Source organism: Crocodylus porosus, unplaced genomic scaffold (genome assembly GCF_001723895.1).
Source record: "Crocodylus porosus isolate Cpor-Errol unplaced genomic scaffold, CroPor_comp1, whole genome shotgun sequence".
NCBI classification, from domain to species: Eukaryota; Metazoa; Chordata; order Crocodylia; family Crocodylidae; genus Crocodylus; species Crocodylus porosus.
This window is the reverse complement of record NW_017728928.1, coordinates 6,693,282-6,704,634: the sequence shown is the minus strand read 5'-3', so window position 1 is coordinate 6,704,634 and position 11,353 is coordinate 6,693,282. Positions and strand designations below refer to the sequence as shown.

At 52.0% G+C, this 11,353-nt stretch overlaps 1 long non-coding RNA gene across 2 annotated transcripts; it reads left to right on the top strand.

Annotated features, from left to right (window-relative positions):
* The first annotated feature begins 1,986 nt into the window (after positions 1-1,986).
* Positions 1,987-8,929, top strand: LOC109314993. 2 transcript variants are annotated; one of them, XR_002102406.1, is made up of 2 exons: positions 1,987-3,821; positions 5,958-8,929. It is a non-coding gene; the product is annotated as an uncharacterized LOC109314993 (long non-coding RNA). The 2 variants fall into 2 exon arrangements; XR_002102405.1 differs by having other exon boundaries at positions 1,987-3,829.
* The last annotated feature ends 2,424 nt before the right edge of the window (positions 8,930-11,353 follow it).

Here is an 11,353-nt window from a genome sequence, read left to right as displayed (position 1 = left end):
GCTGGGCGTTCCCAGGGGCAGGGACCGTCCCTCGCGATTCCCCAGAAAGGGCTAGACACTGCGGGAGTAAACGTTAAACCGTGCCGGCCCCGCCGAAGTTGGGGACGGGCCGCCCGTTGACTGGAGCGGCTGCGGGAGTTTGCCAGCGGGGTCACCGTGTCTTTTCCATCCGTGGGCGTCTCGCCCGAGGCGTAGGCTGCAGGCCTGCGTTCCTCACCGTTGGGACCTTATCTTTGCCCGGGGCGCCTAAGAGCGTCCTGGACGATGCTGATTAACAAGGGGTTGCCCACGTGAGTGCAGAAGAAAGGGCCCATGGAAATCACAGCTGCGACCTCCTCTTTTAATTTTGGTCCCGGCACCTGGGTGACGCTTGTCCTCGCGGCTGGCTTGCTCCCGTTCCTCCCAAAATGAGGCTTCTGCTCCACGAGTCACGCTTCACCTCTCGCTGTGCCACGGGTTTATTCTTCGTTTCGGGCCCCGGTGTCGTTAACCTGGAGACGCCTTTCTTTTTTTTTAAGCTGCTGCCATCGTTTTCAAATGATGCAAAAGGCGTTTTGCTCACAATCGCGACATGTTTCTATTGCTAGGGCAGGGCAGGGGGCTTTGCTGGCAGCAGGCTTTCGGGCTCTGCAAGACGATCTAAATAAAAGAAGTTGTGCGTCTGTTAACAGTGAGGGCCCAGCAGACCTTTCTGTCCTCTCATTGCCTGCTAATGCAGGGCACCATCACTCGGTAGGGACTGTGGGAGATATTAGTCTAATATTATACTCAACCGGGGTCTTTGTGTGCATGCAAAAGCCAGTCATTTATTTACCTGGCATGCAAAGCAGGCGCCCTGCTCTGCCAGCTGTATTGCTGGGGATGGCGTTTGACCTGTAGCAGCCCCGCTCTAGATGCTGTCCCGTACGGAGACGGGCGCTGAGCGTGCCAGCTGAGCCTGCTGCGTTTTTGGAGACGACCGTTAACGCACCTGTTTGAAGCGGACGCCAGTGCCGTGCCTCCAAAAAGCTGGTCGGCGTGAGGTCGGAGCGCAGCGGCGGTCACCCTCGCCCAGCTCCTTTTTTACAGATCGTTTGAGCTGGCGATTTGTTCTTCCAACCTGTCACCAAAGCATGAACGGGGAAGGGTTTGCGTGGCAGGAAGCGTATGTGTATACAGGACATGCGTGTGTGGGGGGGGAGGTGTTTAATTTGGCAGGAAGGATGGTCCGCGGTTGTGATACGAGCTCAGAATTTGGGAGGTGGGAGTTCGAGGCCTCTACTCTGCCACTGACTCCCTGCGCAACCCTAGGCAACTTCCTCAGCCCCTATTTCCCATGTGAAAAATGGGGGTATTGGGAGCTGCCTTCTGTGCAGGGAGGATTGGAGGGGGATATGTGTGTGGGTGGGGGTGCCGGAGGACAGATTTAATGCAGAGGAGCAAGAGGAGGCATTTGGGGAGTTAGAAATCAGCTCAGGACTCTTGCCAAGTCCACCCCCTCTCTCCCTCACATGCACATTTTTTTTTTCAAGGCAACAGGCATGGGGAGGAGAGCAAGGTGTTCATCTCACACATGGGTCTAGGCTGGGATTTCTAGGCCTTTGGGAGCCCTCCCGCTCGGCTCAGGTGAAAATCACTTCATCTGAAAGCTCTTCGGGGAAACGATCTGCTGTTGGTTGTATTTTGTGCAGCGCCCGGCACGTGACAGGAGCTCCTGCAAAGCTCAGTAACCGGCATGTGATAAAACATCACAACCCAGTTGCTTCTGCCACTAAATCAAAAGGTAGCATGTTGTAGAGAAGCCCTGCGCGACTCCCCGCTGAGCATTGGGACCGTCTGTTAGCGGACAGCAGTTTATCTTCCAGTCGTAGCACAAATGCTGCAGTAACGTGTACAGCGCCGGCCTGCGGCCTGGTTTCTGCGCTGGGCTAAGCCCTTTCTTCCAACCAGTCTGGCGGTAGCCCTCGCTTGCCCTGTCCCTTGTGCATGAATGCAGGATCCCACTTGTCTGATTTTTTTTTTTTTTTTGCACCTCGTCGGGTAACTGAACTGGCTAGGAGCTGCAAGGATGGCTGGGTGGCGTTTCTGCCTAGTGATGAACGCCTGTGAGTTATTGCACCATAATCCACAGCCACGTCGTTGCAGCATTTGGCTTGAGAGGAAAAGCCGACGATGACAAAGCACCTCAGGCTGGGCTGCGCCCGGGGCTAGCGCTGGGAAGCCTGCTGAAGCTTTCCTGTGTCAGTGTGACGCGGCGTGACATGGCAAAGCAAGGTACGGCTCTCCACTGTTTTCTTTGCAGGGGACTGAGTGGCAGCAAGAAAAATGAGGGACTTTCAGGGGCAGCTGTGTTTTACTAACCCAGTCATAATGCCCCTAAAAATCCTTATTGTTCTTGCAATGTTCAACTAACCTGCAGTGCCAGGAAGCCCGGGGGGGGTAAGTATCAGCTCTGCGCAACCGGAGGGCTTGTCGTGTTGGAGGGATGTTTGCAAACCGGTAACTTGTTTGTAGGGGCCAGGGCTGCTTTTCTTTCCCCCCGCAAAAGCAAATCGGGAAAGGAACAGCTGTCATGAGGTCTCTGATGGACAGTGTCTCCTTTATGCTCCGATCCCAAGCAACGCTAATATTGTACGGAGGAAACAAAACTGAAACTGAGCTATTTTATCCTCTCGGCTGATTCACTGGAGTGAAATGCCAAAAGCAAACAGACGGTGTAAAGGAGTAAGAATGTATTCACACCTACCCCCACATACTCACACCCCCACGCACACCCACGTACCCTCCCCCCACACACACACACACACGCATCCCTGCACAAGATTTTTTTATAACTACCAGCAATCTTGTTTGCAGGACATACGGCAAAGCATGTGTGCAGGTACCAGAGGGACCGGAGCCCCAGGTGGTGCAGATCTGCCGGCAGCAGAGGTGCAGTGGTTAATACCTGCTGGGATTCTGGCATGTAAATGTTTACAGCTTTTTCTTAATTAAAATATTCCTGCACACCCAGTTTGCTGGCAGATTTCAAAGCCCAGCCCTGCAGACACTCATGCTTAGAAGCCTTTACGGGATTTCAAGCGACTATGCCGCACTGTAGCTTTAGAGCATTAGCATTAAACACAAACTGTTCGTAGCACATAATAATGCTGGTATCTTATACAAGTGAGCATTCACACACATGCAGATCTCCTTCCATTGCTCTCTTCTCAGGGGCTTCATCTCTAAAACCTTCACTTAACTCTTTAGCCAGGAGGAACCAGCAATCAACACCTTTGTGAAGGTGTCACTGTCCCCTGCCTTTTCTCCCAAGCAAAGGGCCTGAGGAGCAGCAGCTGCAAACGGAGCTGAAAGGAAACAGCTGAAGGTGCAACCTGTGGAGGAAGAGGATGACTTAATTGGAAATTAGATGCAGATTTGCAAGGCAACCCAGATCCAAGTCCCAGGATCTTCAGCAGGGCGTTTTAGGACTCGCCCTGCACCACTGAAGCCCCTGGAAGCTTTGGTCTAAGCATAAAGGAGCCGGGATTGGAAAAAATGGGGTGACAGTGAAGTCCCCAACCCCGTGCAGACGGGGTTCCCTGAATATTTACCGGCTCCTTTGCTTGTCTCCCAGCATTGCTAACCCGACCCCTCCCGTGATCCAGCCCTGAGGAGAGATTGTGTCCTCTGCTACCTTGACCTCTAACCTCTTCTATCCCCTTTAATGACCTGCAGGGCCCTGCTGCTATGAACCTCTTGACTGTCCGGCCTGGAGACTACCGGACAGTCGGTAGTCACCCGAGATGAAGATAGCAACAGCAGAGGAAGGCACTTCTGATGGGAGTGTGCGCCGGTCACAGGTGTGAAGGTAGCCGGTTTGAGAATAAAGGCTACGATGTCCGAGTGAGCAATACGCGTAGTAACCTCACCTGGGCTTTCCCGTTCGGATGCCAGCCACGCTGACCGTGTTGTTGTGATGCTTCTCTGTAGTCGGGAGAGCTTGAGTGAATATTTAATTCTGTCCCCAGGAGAAGGATTTAAAAATATATTGGTAGTCCTACCAGACTTGCAGATCAGGGGCCCACCGTATCCAGAATCCTGTCTCTGCAGGCAGCCAGCGCCAAAGGATTCAGGGGAAGGGGCATAAAACCTCCTCGTGGGCAATTCTGGGATTACCAGCACAATGAGTTCATCTCCACCTCCGCCTCCACCTCCAGCTAGTTAGGAGCGAATTTCCCTCGAGCCCAGGGTGCTTTACATCCCGTTGTATGTCTTGCCTTAACCTGACTCTGGTCATTCTTATTTCCCATATAACTACCTGCTGCTTCTCCGAGTCCTGCTAAACTCTTGGCCGTGGTGACATCCTGCAGCCAGGAGTTCCACGAGTTCATTACATAAAAGGTAATTTTCTTTTTAAAATGCCCCTCTTCATTTTGAACCATGTTGCCCTTCAGCGTCATTCACTACACCTTTGTTCTTGCGTTGTCAGTGGTTACCTTTTCTGTACTGTTCACTATTTTTCTATGCCCACTGTGTCCCCTTTCAAACAGTCCCAGTTAAAACCCATCTGGGGCTCAGCTCTTTTCCATCGACCTTCTCAGAGCCTCTCTATATACAATCTCCTTTTTGGAGATCAGGAACTGCACGGACTGTGTTTCATGGTTCAGACGATGATCTCCGGTTTTCCTTTCCATGCACCTCCTCATACTTTTCAAGCCCGTCGTAGTAGCAGTCCTTCTCCCACTGACTGTTTAGTTTCTTTAAAAGCCTGTTGTGAAGGATTTGGCAAGAGCTTGAACCACTTGTCAACTCACTCTCCTAGGATTTTTCTAATAGACTACAGGTGCCCAGTTTTCCTCTGCATCCACCCTGTTGGCTTGTCTCTACCATACATCCAACGAGGAGTTTTTGTATTTACTTTGATCGGTTGCCCTGGTTCTGAAGCGAGATTTATTGGCCCAGAATTGCCCCTCACTCCTTTCTTCAGGGCAAAAACACCGGTAATCCTAAGTGTCAATATAGGAGCTCGTTTTAGCGTGAGCTTTTCTTACCAACTCAGCTTAGACCTTTCCTTCTGTCCGAATTATTCATGCTACAGCAGTGCCTCAAACCGCTCAGCCAAGCTGGAGTCCCTGAAAGGCGCTTCACCTCCGTACAGCAAGCGTTTGTCTGCACGGCAAAAGTTGTTCTGCGGCAAGGTGGACGGAAAGCGTAGCACGGCGACTTCCAGGACCGGTGCGTCCACAAGGAGCATTATTTCAGAAGAGCCCCAGCAGCGCAGTTATTCTAGGCTGGCCAGACCAGGCAGTTGCACGTGTCGCTAAGCCTTAAAAAAAGGCAATCTGTGCTCCAAAGGGTTTGCCATGCAAAAAGAGAAGGTAGAGAAAAGGTAGGAAGCACAGCTATTCCCATTTCACAGACTGGTAGCTGAGGCACGAGACTTCACTCCCCGCCCCGACCCCAGAGAGGGAACCAGAGCTAAGACTTGAACCCAGAGTTTGAGTCCTAGCTGAGCACCTTCCTCTGCCTGACCTCGGGGGTTGTGGCTCTCGAGCCGATGGTTTCGGTGCGTCCTGCTTGGACGCCTCCGGTTTCTTGCAGACGCGGAGTCGGAGGACTCCCTGGGCCCGGGCTCTGCCGAGTCTCTTTTGTAACAAGCAAACGACAGAAAACCGAGGGCTTCGTTTAACGGCCCGACATGGCTTTGCAATACCGAAGCAAGGAGGAAGGGGCTCTCTGTTTTCCTTGGCTGCACCTGTGGATGTTATTGCTCAGCATGTGAGATACTGGAGTCAAAACAAAGATAAAGCCAGAGAGCATTACCTCACCGAGAGCTGAGCCACTAGCGTGGGGTATTTTTAGTGATGAAAACAGGAAAGGCTTGCTGTGGTCAGAAACACTTTTTTTTGTTCCTGTTGCCATTTTTATCACTTGCTTTTTAGCTTTTTGAATCCCAAAGTACACATTTGTACTTCTCTCTCTGTTACTTTTCCTAGTCAGATCAGATTGAGCGTCTCCAGCCTCCCCTGGCCCGCACGAAAGCATCCTGCTCCTGGATCTGAAGCTGAAAGAGACCCCTCGGATCACGTAATCCAAGCGTCTGCCTAAGAAAAGCCACTGACCGCACCAGCGATTCTTGTATCAACCCCTGCAGTTGGTGCCGGGACCAGGTCACGTCTTTCAGAAAGATGCCAGCGTAAAGACCTCTGCAGTCTGTTGCAGTGCCTAATTACCCTCGCTTTGGGCTGTCCTTAAAGGTTGAAAAAGTGGACTGCTGCCAACCCCAGAGAGATGCGAGAGGCCACAAAAGATGAGGTGTGGGAGAGTAACTTGACAAATATGCAACGCTTTGGATGTCAGCAATAGCTGTTTTCTGTTCAAATTGGCGAACCAGCGGGCCTTGCTGTCAGGAGAGAGCAGACGACAGGCAGCCAGCCCTTTCTGTTTTGGAGGAGTCGGTTTGTACTTGGTTGTGCAGAAATGCCTGCAATTGCTTGTATGCGTGTGTATACGTGTGTGAAAATGTAACTGGACGGTAGTGGCCTCCGGCGAGCGAGTGAATCGACCGTCCGGATTGAACTTCTCTCCCAGAGCAGAGTCGTCTCTCCCAGAGCTGAGTATCGCCGAAGAGGTGAAATCGTCTAAAGCCCTTCTTAGATTTTGGGAATCAGCCGTCGTATTTCTAACGGATGGATAAGACTCTTCTAGTCACGAACCTCCTTCCGCCCAAAATACTGTACAGGTACTCTTTGCTTGGCGTCGCTTCAGTTAATGTCGTTTCGTTATTATGTCGCTGGTCTATCGGAGAACGTACTCGTTCAAAGTCGCGCAATGCCCGGTGATACCATTGTTTGGCCGCCGCCTGCTAGTAGGTAACTACTGTGACGGGACTGGATTTGCTTAACATCGAAGTCGCTTTTTTCAAGGACGTAACTACGACGTTAAGCGAGGGGTAGCTGTAATCCTACTTCTGAAGACGGACTTCTTCACAAGGAGGGTTTTCTTCAGCTGGAAAGGGAGTGATATGAAGAAAACGTCACCAGTGGGACTGCTTCGTTGGTAGATACATCCAAGTCTCTACCCAACAAAAACTTGATGCCGTCACACAGTTATTCAGGGAATATGGAGAGCCTGCAGAAGGACTGATGTCCTGCAAGATTGTCGCATGTCTCACGATCAGTGACAGGCTGTGAATGCTAGGCCAGGCCGTTGTAAGGATTTGCCTCTAAATAAGAATGAAAGAAAATGTCAGCTTTCAGTCTTTGTGACAGATTTCAAGTCGAGACTGTGCGAAGTGAGACAGGTTTCTCCATGCCACTTCCACTGATGTTGTTTGCTTCTGTCGCAAGTTAACAACTCCAGAGATTTTGTTCTATAGAGCAGAAAAAAAAGCTAGTACTAAATGAAGTCTATGCTACAGCACTGGCGAGCTGCTTTGGAAAGGCTTTTTCATTTGACTAGGTTACACAGAACGGAAGAAGAGACTTTTTCTCTGCACAGTTCAACACACGAACTCTATTGTTGCCACAGCGGGAGACGTTTGGAGTCCATGGAGATCCTGGGGAAATCCAGCCCGGTGATGGCAGAACCGCTCAGGTGAATTCTCTCTAGGAAAATTCATGGTTGGGCAAAAATGTTCGAAAATGAACTTGTTTTAGTTCTTGGGAACATGATCCAGAAGTAAATCGCTCCCTTGGAATCCATGGGGTGTTATACGTGACTGCAGCTAGACACTGGCAACCCCCAAACGGGTGACGAAAGTCTGATACCGGTTGTAGAGAAGCAGTGAGCTTTGCTTGAGAAGGCAGCAGTCAAGGGACATGTTGCTGCATTTGGGAATACAATATCCAAATGGTGCTAGAGAGACGGGAGCTGCTGGAGAACAGGCAAAATGGCATTTCATTGATTGAGAGGCCGAGCTGAGGACAACGGGACAAGTGTGAAAGGTAAGTACAGAGCAGTTGAGAGGAGACTTGAGGACCTTAACAAGCGGCGTGATTTGCCCAACGCAGGGCACGTCGTTCGAAGCTCAGACTCGGTAATGCCATGACTCGTTTTGCCAAACCATGCTGAGAAATACCACGGGTTTCAAGTGTTTCCTCATCACAGCGCTGGGACATAATGTATCCGCACATGAGCTCCCAAAAGTCTGAAAGGAAATGAGATGGGAAAGCCAAATTGTTCCAGCCTGCCTATTTCAGTACTGCATTTCCAAAATTGGCTGCACTTTTCGTTTCAATTGTCAAGGATTCGTATATAAAGGGGAGCAAACTGCAAGTAATGCAAAGCGCTGGGTTCGAACATTTGCAGCTCTCGGTTCCCGGGATCGTGGTTCTTTGGCACGAGAGAGATTTAATTGAAGTCACCGGGGCCAGTAAAAGCCTCGGAGAATTGCTTTGCAAACTGTTCTTCCGATAAGGGATTCACGTGATTCCCGCTGGAAGCTCAGGAACTGGCTGAGGAGCTGGAAATCAAAGCTCGCAAGAAAACCGCCATAGAGTGCAAACCAAAAAATAATAATAATAATTTGATTCCAAAGTCAAAGTGAAATTCAACTAATCCAGAAAATCATTTTTTCTCTTGCGTTTTGAAACCTGCCATCCAGCCACTTGACACAAGGCTTTCCAAAGCAAAACCTGAGTTTGCTGGGTTGTACCATTGTATCCGAAATGTCAAAGATGTCCTGCGCAGCAGTGCCTTATTCTGGGGAAAGCATCAGGAGATGGACAGCCTAGCGAAGAGACATCCCTGGACATAAATGCCCTGGATCTTGTGTAGGGAACGTCAAGCTCCTTGCCAAGCAGCTGAAACTTGGAGCATACCCAAAAACCACAGTTGGAGATTTCTGCGTGAGAAAATAAGCTTTTGTCCTTGTTTCTAAATGTATCCATCATACTCCGGAGCCTATTAACCTTGCCTGTATCTGCTGCGAGCGGAGAATGCAGTCTTTCAAAACTTGTTCGGCGTGGCTCCGTCTTAGCTGTTGTTTCTTGCTTGACTTTTAATCGGAAAGCCAAATTGCAGAGAGTATTGATCTAAACGGCGCGGTCCGTTAGTTGGCACATTAAAGCAGGAAAGGCAGGCGCTAGCTACTAGCGTGTGGGGAAGAGGTTGGTTGGGGATGTTTGATTTTTGTCTTGAGCTCCTGCGGGACAGCTCGTCTTCTGGCCCTGGCCCCCGACCTTCCCCACTCCTGTTTGTCACAGCAGGTGCTGGCCTGGTGCTTGTTCCCTGCCCCTCACCCCGGTTTGGGGGCCACACCGCTCCCACCCCTGCTCCTTCAACCCAGGGGTGGTCAGGGTGCTCTCTGGGACAGGCCGGGCGAGCTTTGACCTCTAGCCATTGTGAGCCCAAAGAGGCTGGAGCCTGTGGGAATGGGCTGATGTCAGTCTTTAAATGCAGGAGAGAGGATAGGGCTATGAATCCTCTCTAGCAGTAAGCTCCTCACTCGGCCTCCGGTACCTGAGACCGAGAGACGGGCACGCAGCCCTCTGGGTGGGGGGGTTAAACCAGGCAGGGGGACTTCTTTCCTGCCGTCCCATTACTGCTGTGACTCGGAGAACGTGATTGGTCAGTCGTGCTCGATGATGCAAGTATAAAATGAAGTGAATGTGGGGAAAAAAAAAAATCAAACATTCCCCAACCAACCTCTATCCCACACGCTAGTAGCTAGCGCCTGCCTTTCCTGCTTTAATGTACCAACTAATGGACGGCACCGTTCAGATCAATACTCTCTGCAATTTGGCTTTCCGATTTAAAAGTCAAGCAAGAAACAACAGCTAAGACGGAGCCACGCCGGACAAGTTTTGAAAGACTGCATTCTCCGCTCGCAGCAGATGCAGGCAAAGTGAAGAGACTGGAGTATGATGGAGGCACCGAGAGAGAAGCAACAGGAGCGGCCGAGCAGCCTAAGGATCCCAGTGGCCCGCCAGTCTCGCGGGTACCCCAGGCACAGGTGCGAAGGCTAACTTAGTCCTTCCTTGGCCCAGGTGCAGACACTCACCCTCGGCTCGCTGTAAACTTGTCCTGAGCTCCAGCCAGCAGCCAACCCTTCCTGCTACCAAAGCTACCCTCTGCAGCCCTAGGAGTGGACTAAAACTCAGCTTCAGCCCCTCCAGCTGAAGCAGTGGAGCTTGGAGACCCAGGCCAGTCCCTAGACGTGACAGTCAGGGCCTTGCACTGCGCACTCTGGGACACGGAGCCTCATGCCGGCACTGGGATGAGCTCTCGGGCTAGGCCCAAGATGCAGAAAAAACACCTCCGTGGATGGCCATAGGGAAAGGCTGGATTAGGGCAGACTGGACTAGCCATGTTGGACTGCAGTGGGGTGCTCTGGCCCTGTGGGGTAGGACCCAGGGCTACGTGGGCAGAAGGCCAGGAACAGAAGGTGCATAAGCAAGTGAGAGGTAGTAGCCCCTTGGCCAGGGCATAGGAGGGTGTCCTAGACCCAGGGCCTGAAGCTGTGACGTGTAATGGAAACTTGCACACCCGCTAGATAAAAGCCACACTGTAACCCTGAGCAGAGGGCCTAGCACTGGTGGCCACGCCATCCCGCAGCCGGGCCGCAGCAGTAGGGTCCCGTGCTGTCTGCTCCCCTCCGGCCCTTGCATTCCCGGCTGCAGCAGCCCAGCTCCACAGGAGTCCTGGGGCCAAAGGAAGCATGGCCAAGTGGGAGCGAGCTCTGGAGCAAGGACAGCCTGCGGGCAGGGGGAAGGGACAGAGCTGGGGTCTCCAGGGACTTTCCTGCCACATGCATTTTACATGAGATAATCATAGAATCGGAGAAGTCGGGTCAGAAGGGACCTTACAGATCTTCAAGTCCGACCCCCCGCCAGGGCAGGAGAAAAAACTGGGCTCAAATGATCCCAGCTAGGTAGGCATCAAGCCTCCTCTTAAAGACCCCAGTCCTTGGATGACAGATGAACTGGAGGAGGGAGCCGGCTCATGGATGGTCTCCCCAGCCTGGCTTGGGCCCGTTTCAAACACCGCTTTGGTGTCCTGAGACTTGTGAACAGGAGGAGACAAACCCCCGGGCACAAAGTGTCGGCAACCTGCTGGCCTCCGTCTTGGTACAGGGATTCCTCTCTCAGGTTCGAGACCCTGCTTGAGCTCACAGCCCAGTTTTCACTTCTGTCTGGGTGTAAAGGTATGGGGCTTGCTTTAATATTCCCAGGGCACATGTTAGCGTGCACCGATGTCACAGCGTGCCGGCCTTGTAAGCCCTTGTGAGGGTGCATGAGATCCACGGTCCCCCACCACAGCCTCCAAGAAGCCCCGACCTCCTCAAACGAGTCGACAGCCCTGGCAGAAGGCTGCCGCAGAGCGCCCTTCCTTGCGCCGCTTCCCCGAGACGCGCCTGCTCCTGGCTGCGGAGGGATGGAAATCGACTGGG